The following is an 8,030-nucleotide window of genomic DNA, read 5'->3' on the forward strand; positions in this document are numbered from 1 at the left end:
TCACTGTCTAATAACAAATTAAATGTTGCTAATGTTGTAAAAAATACCCCCAAACTGCTGACATTACAGTCTGACTAACTAATGAGAGGTTACATAACGTTACGCTGCTGTAAAGTGGTATTGGAGACGTTTAATGATTACAATTTTAATTTTTATAGAATTTTTTTTGGTCATATTTATTGCATTAGTATGTGGTGCTAGTTGGTAATTCCAGAATCTACTGGGCCTGAATGAAAATAACCAATCAGAGCCGAGAAAGATATAAAGACACTTTGGGTTGGAAACCTGAAAATAGTTCATTGTTGAGTCACATTCCCAGGCAATGAGACTCAACAACTATCTTTCTCTGATCTGATTGGTTGTTTTTGTTCTGGCCTAGTGGATTCTTGCAACCTGATTTTTTCACAGATTTTCTGTCTCATGAACTACTGTCAGGTTATAGTAAAAGTGTCAGCAAATTTTTATTAAGCATCCTAGTAGGCCATTCCAGGAAGTGAGCATTTACAATAGAGTCCTGCATCTGGCTCGCATAAATTGAATGCAGCCTTCCTTAATGTTGTTAATGTGTTAATTCCACCTGTCCTTTAGTATTTGACAAGTCAAAATGTTTACCTAACTGGAGCACCCTATGGCAAGAACGTGCAAACAGAGATGAATCGCTGTGGCACCTTAAATAATAAGGAAATATGTTTCTAAATGATACTAAAGATACTGGGATAAAAATTCTAAACTCAGGGTTCACTTACTTAGCAGAAACTTTTGGCTGTATTCAAAAACTACATATGTTCCCAAGGTGAAGACCCAACCTCCACATATCCACATTTCTGACTGTAAACACTTTTCAGAGGCACTGTTTCTTCAGTAAATTGTAGATGTGCTACCATGTTAAAACAACTGCATTAATGCTACAGAGGACTGGAACTCCATCCCTAGACACTGAAACACCTCATAACTAAGTTACAGCTGGTTCTATTTGACACTTCATTCTGTAAATACTTTAGAAGCATCTGTAAGCGTACATTGTTGAGACAACTCGTACATTACAGTGAGCGTGTTAACGGATCACCGCTCTTGTTTTCTACCTTGCACAAAGGGACGCGGCTGCTTTTTGTTGTCAAGACAATATGCTCCTGTTTTCATCCCAGAAGATGTTTCTCGCTCGGATTATATCTGCAACAATAGCTGTTGTGTGTTTAAGTGCAGCGTGTGGGTGTGTGTGGAGTAAATGTAGCAGCACTGTAGTGTGACAGAAAGCTTATAGCCACAGTGGGAGGTATGCTGTCCACACACACACACACACACACACACACTGATGAGAAGGGCTGGCGGTGGTTAGATAATGGACCGTCAACTGAACAATAGCTGTGTGTGTGTGTGTGTGAGAGAATGTCTTATTATCTCAGTGTGTCTTTATCTTTTTGTGTCCTCCATTTTGGGCATTTTTGATTTCTCGATTATTTTCTGTAACACATTTTGTGTGTGTGGGCGTAAACACACGTTAGCATAGGTGTTTTTGTGTGTATGTGACGATATATGTCCAGTATGTATCTGCTTTGATGCACCAGAGTGTGTGTGTGTTAGGGCTCAATAAGCCAGTGTAATCTTCCTGTATATGGGAGTAAACACCTAGCTGGGTTGCTGGCTACTATTTGTGGACACACTGGGGCTGCACCACAGCAGATTAGCCTGATATCGCTGTTTATATGTGTGTGTGTGTGCGTGGGTTTGTGAGAGACAGTGCGTGTAAGTCATACAAAGCTGATGGAAGAGATGTGCAGGGGGTTAATCTTTTCTAACCTTAGATGTACAGAATGTGGTTTCTCGCTGTGTGTGTATGTGTGAGGTGGTGGTGGAAACTAAGCCTTGAATTACAGAGAAAAACAGCCTTGAAGGACACATCATCCTTGTGTGTGGCTTCCTGCAACAACTAGGTAAACATTTAGAGTAATACAGTTTTTTCCAGTTGCTAACAAGTTTGCCTAACACACTAAAAAGGGACATGCATAGCACAATTATTTCTCAAGTCTCCACAAACTCTAAACACATTTTTCTGCTTTTACACACATTTTGCAAATTTTCAAAATTGGCTACTTTTTAAATGCACTGAAACACGGTTCTCTTGCCATAAGACACAACAATCTGACTTTAAAAGTCACATTGTTTGCCATTTTCAAAACACTGCCATTCAAATGACATACATGAGCTAATTGGCCAATATATGGCTTGCCACCTGGCCAAACACCTCAAATGGTTAATTCTTACCACTTCACCTTTTATTTTTTACAACAACAATGGAGACATTGCAATTTCTTTTTCAGTACGTCGGGGCTGTGAGCCATTATTTTTGTTCACTCCAATGCTAAATATATCTGCCTGTGCATATGCTTGCACTCATTTTGCGTGAAAAATAAAAAAATAATGTTTCAAACAGCAAATCTGCCAAATTTTCTGCTGCATGCTGAACAATTCTGAAGTATTTTCTACAGGGTTTGAAAACTGATTTTAGTATTATGCAAAGCGATACTAAAGGCATGAGAGGGTTCATTTATGCCCAACAGTGTGTAGGTTGGGTTAGACAAAAATCTGGTAATATGAATATGTGCTGCCATTTGGGCTGCAACAGGTTGATTTTTGATAATGCTTTATGTTAGTTTTTGGGTTGCAGTGCTTCATTTTGCAGTGATATGGAGGTATTTGCAGTTTGGGTGGGTGTGCGTTTTTGGGTGAATTGTGTTTTAAGTATTTTGAATCAAAACCAGCCTAGTTTGCAAAATTGTAAGAAAACCGTGTAACGGAAATCACATGTGAAAAACAAACAAAAATGAATTTAACATGAGTCAAAGTCAAATTCGAGATTTTGATATTGAAAAATTTGTGTTTTTTCTTATTTCTTACCTTGGAAAATATTTCATTTTAAGATTTCCCCTCCGGACATTGTGGTTAAGACAAAAAATATAATTTTGCACATTAAAATCCCTTAAAAACGGTCATCGTCCTCCTTCCAGAATCTTTGAACAAAATGTTTCTCCTACTCACTGTAGAAGTCCATTCTCAGTGGATGTGCACTGGTGGCTTCAAGTTTCTACAATCACACTGTTGACACTGTTGTTCATACGTTGACCAGGTTGTTTACTGGCATTGTCCGTGACTACTTGTGAGCAAAAGCTCATGTTTCAACCATTTATAGCTATTTTTCAACTATTTATCCATTACCTGTGGGCTGGTTAAATAAGAAGAAAATATGCAGATGATTCTTTTTATCTTATTTATAAAACTGCACGTGTGCCTGATTTCTGTTTATAAATCGTCATTTCACGTAGAAACGAGTGCGTGGGGCAGGAGCTTTTTATTCCACTTCCCACAACTACCCATAAATGGATGTAGAAGACATCCCTTTAGTTATCGGATACTGGTGCCGCTGCCACCACTCATTGAGACGGCTGTCAGATGAAAGAGAAGAAAAAGTCATTCATGTCGGGCACTCTTCAATGTTCCTCAACGCATCAGAACTAACTAACTTAAGCACGTACCATTATGCACGGCTGCGGATGTTTTATAGCACCCCACACCACTATTTCGATCACACTGCAACTGGTAAACCATTCAATGGCAGTGAATATTATTATTATTAAACATCAGAAAGGTGATGATTAATGAATGATTAACTCGTATACAGATCCAACTGAAAACAGACTTCAATCATACAAAACAATCAAACAATCATTAACAGGAATCATTACGGTGAATGTAGCTTAAAATAAAAATAAAATTCACACCACATCTCTTAGCTTAAATCTCATGTCCACGTCATCATGTAACCCCCAGTTATCTGCTGACAACTGTGTGTACACCTGCTCTGAAGAATTATAGAATAGAAATCTAGAATTATACACAGTATGGCTATATTTCATCTTTTTATTCACGTCTGTGAAAAAAACTAAATGAAATTTAATCAACCAAACCATTGATAAAACAACGAGAAGAAATTACACAAAAAAAGAAGCCTATATGTATGATTGTTAAAAATTATAAAAATCTATTAATTATTAATCTTAATTTTTCTTAATATTTTTTGGATGTGTTCTTACCTTATATTAAACCTTACATGGAGCACATTATCAATATGGACTTACATTTGCGCCCACCTAATGAATGCAAGTTCAATATTCACTCTCTTTTAGCTCTGGTTTGCTAGCCTGCATGGCTAGATAAAGGGAGGTAAAGCTTTGGGTGAACTGATGCTTAAAGGTCAGATTCAGCACATACAGTATGCTCTTCTCCACATCTATGCTATTCAGCATTCTGCAGTCCCACATAATCAGAGCTGCTGTTGGCCGCCGTGCAGCTCCAACATCAGCAGGAGCTGAGGAGCAGTGTGACTGATCTGCTTTACACACTGTGTGTGTGCACCAACACATCCCTCACCTGAGTCACAGCGTCCCACTTGCCAAGAAGCCCCCCCTTATAATAAGATGCAGTAACACCCGACTTGGCAAACTATGGCTCTGCACCGTATAACCTGCCACGCGGCATACGTTTCTCCACGCAGCGCTGCATCAACAGAGCCTCATAAATTACCAAACACTTCTCCCTGCCAGAGAGACACAAACATTGCTGCTGATGAATTAATTTGCTAACAAAGCTGCCGCCCATATTAATAAAGACATGTTTGTCATCAGGCAAGGAGAACGCGCCTGACAACTTCGATATGAGAGTGTGTGTGTACTTGAGTGTGTGCATGCTGGCTGACCCTGGTGTAATTATGAGCAATTGGTTGCTAATAAAAATACAAAGAGAAAGGGAAAAGGAGTATGTTAGAGAAAGGTAGCGTGGACATGTTATTTAGCCTCTGTGCGTGTGTGTAGGTGTGAGCAAAGGTTGGCACTTTCACAAACACACATTAATTTCTGCAGTAAGAGGAGTCTTTGTGTCTCATGTCTTGTTTGCGCCACAGCCACTATTTGAGGAATATGTGGTCACCCTCCTCTCTCTCTGTTTGCATTAGTTACACATTTTTTTTCGCCACCAGGTGGAGCTCTTCCTATTCCTCTGGAGCCTTCCCTCACTCTCCCTCACGCTCCCTTCCCTCCCTGTGGATGTGAAGCTGCCAGCTCTCCGACAAAAGCAGCAAATGGATCAGCAGCAGAATAACAAAAGGATGGATATGATCCTTCGATATCCCCTCTTTCTCCAACTCTGGCCTCCTCTCCAACTGGCACCAGCATGTGTCTCATATCTGGCGTGAGTCTCTGCTCTGATTTTGCCGGATTACGTTTACACCTGGTGTTAAAATGCATCCCCGGTATACACACTTAAATTGGATTTCTCTTCCCATCTCCAAAGCCTCAGCAGATTGCTACGCACATCTGTTGTCGTTTTCTCTTTTAACACCGGCAGCAATGCATGAATGATGAGTTCAGCCCGTGTGATACAGTTTACACACCTTATCTGCTCGAGATCAACTTCAGTCACAGGTGGAACTGTTCTGGCAAAGCACGCAATAACTGTGGAACAGCTACATCAGGAACAAAGTATGTTAATGTAAATGCTGCCACTGTTTAATCCAAATACTGAAGACTATCATATTTAGGGCTTTTGAATCAAAGAAAATAATAAGTTTTGCTTGTTTTTTGTCATGTTTCCATCCAAAAAGATTACAAATTTTAATAAACTTTCAAATAAATCGGCAAAAGAAAATGTGAAGTAATGCATTTTTCCATCCACTACCTGGACCTTGGTAATTGTTTTCTAAAAAGAATGTGAATCTAAAAATCTGTGCTATATATAAATGGTAAATGGACCTGTATTTGTATAGCACCTTTCTAGTCTTCCGACCACTAAAAGCGCTTTTACACTACGTGCCACATTCACCCTTTCATACACATTCACACACCAATGCTGTGCATCGGGAGCAATTTGGGGTTCAGTATCTTGCTCAAGGATACTTCGACCTTTCTAGTCTTCCCGACACTCAAGCGCTTCTACACTACATGCCAATTTCACCCTTTCATACACATTACACACCAAATGCTGAGCATCAGGCGCAATTTGGGGTTCAGTTATTATATAATATATATATATATGCGTGGCAGAGGGGAGCCCGGGGGAAATCGAACCAACAACCTCCGCTTGACGGGACGAACCCGATCTGGCCTCTGAGCCACTGGAGCTGGCACTGCCGACTGTCTCGTTAGTAAACATTTGATATTTTTTCCTCACTCTCTTTCTTTTTTTTTCTAAAATTTTGCTGTGTTTTTTCGCGTAACAGCGTGCCGGTCGTAACACGTGCCCGACCACAACATGAAAGTCTCAGTAAATCGGGACCAAAGTCGCTATGCAGGCCGATTACTTCCTGTTCTGACAGTAAAGGTGGCGGCTATCACCTATAGTCTGAATATCGTCATGTAAGCACAATTCAGGGCGGGACTGTTATGCAAAAAACGTGTGAAGTTTCATCGACATTGTCACCATGGACACGGAAGTGGAGGACCTGTTCATGGTACTGAAGATATAGTATAAGTGTTTTATGACAATCGGTGGAATTCGACACGTGGTCAACGGGCACGCGGTTAAACGTACAGTCACAGTATACGCCAACTTTGATCACCAATGTGTTCAGAGGCAGTGATCGAATTCTGAAGTAATCTGATAAAATGTAGGAAGTCTTAAAACACAAGCATAAAATGCCAGATGCAGGACAGTTGAGATTTATTCAACTGCATCCCTTTGACGGCACCAACACAGACACGCCCCTTTCAACATACACTGCACAAATAGCCACAAAACGTTTAATCAGCACCATTTTGTGTCTGTACTGACCAAATTTTGAAGCAGATCCGATAAAATTCCCCTAGGAGGATTCGTTCAAATAGAAAGGCGAAAAATTACCGAAAAGCAAAAGTCAATCAACTTTGAGGCAAAGCGCACGGACAAAAACAACGCCCTTCAACGTAACATGCACCAACATAGCAACAACTTTTAATCAGCGACCATTTTTTTGACTGTAACCTGACCAATTTGAAAGCAGATCCCATGAATGCCCCTAGGAGGGAAGTCGTTCCAAATACACCCCAAAAGTTCCGAAGATGAAAATAAAATCAAAATGGCGACTTCCCGGGGTTTTGGGGTATCGGTCAACGAGGCCTTTTTTGTACGTCTTGGTGAGTTAACACTGTACCAGTTTCGTACATATTTGAAACGTGGCGCCGGGGCTGTCTGTTTTTTTATCCTGTAGGGGCGCTGACAAACCCGACCAAAACACGATATTGGGTACATGAGCTACAGGCGACCACGCTACACGTGCTCTGTGAATTTCATATTCCATAACTATAACTCTCCGCACAGTACCATGCAATGCCACCAGAGCGCCCACCTATGCGGATCGTTGACACATTTTTTAGGCAGTCTCAGGGAGCCATCGGCAAGCATCGTACCAAAGTTTAATTTAAATCACACGGCCCGTTGCAGAGATAAGGATTTCTCATTTTAAAGACGCCACAGTGGGGATGGCGCTGAAATTTTGCACGATGCCAAGGAAGACATGGGGGAAATAGGGATTCAAGTGTGGTGTCCCAATCGGACATTACCAATATGGAGAAAAATGCTCCACTTCCTGTTTTGCCAAAATGTACAGGAAGTAATAAATTTTATAACAGGCTGATGTTTTGAAAAAAATCAAAATTCTCGAATTACTGTTTTGCAGGACAACGGCCCCAGATACTACCTGACAAATTTTGTGGAAAATCGGACCAAAGTGTAATAGGATAACCGCGAGAAAGAGATTTTGGACATTTTGCGCTCATAGCGAAAAAAATCCTAGCGGGAAGTGGGTTATATGGGAAGTTTCAGCTCCATTCACGAACGTGATATAAGGTTTTGAATGTACGACACGATGCGGAGTTATTAGCCTAAAATAATTTTTGACGGTAGCGCCACCTAGTGCCAACCCGAAGTTCGCATATAATATAAATTGTTCCCACTTTCATGAGTTTTCGATTTGTTACCTCCAAAAATGCGTTGTTTAGAGGAAG

Source organism: Morone saxatilis, unplaced genomic scaffold (genome assembly GCF_004916995.1).
Source record: "Morone saxatilis isolate NCDOM2014 unplaced genomic scaffold, NCSU_SB_2.0 Contig22, whole genome shotgun sequence".
Lineage (NCBI taxonomy): Eukaryota > Metazoa > Chordata > Actinopteri > Moronidae > Morone > Morone saxatilis.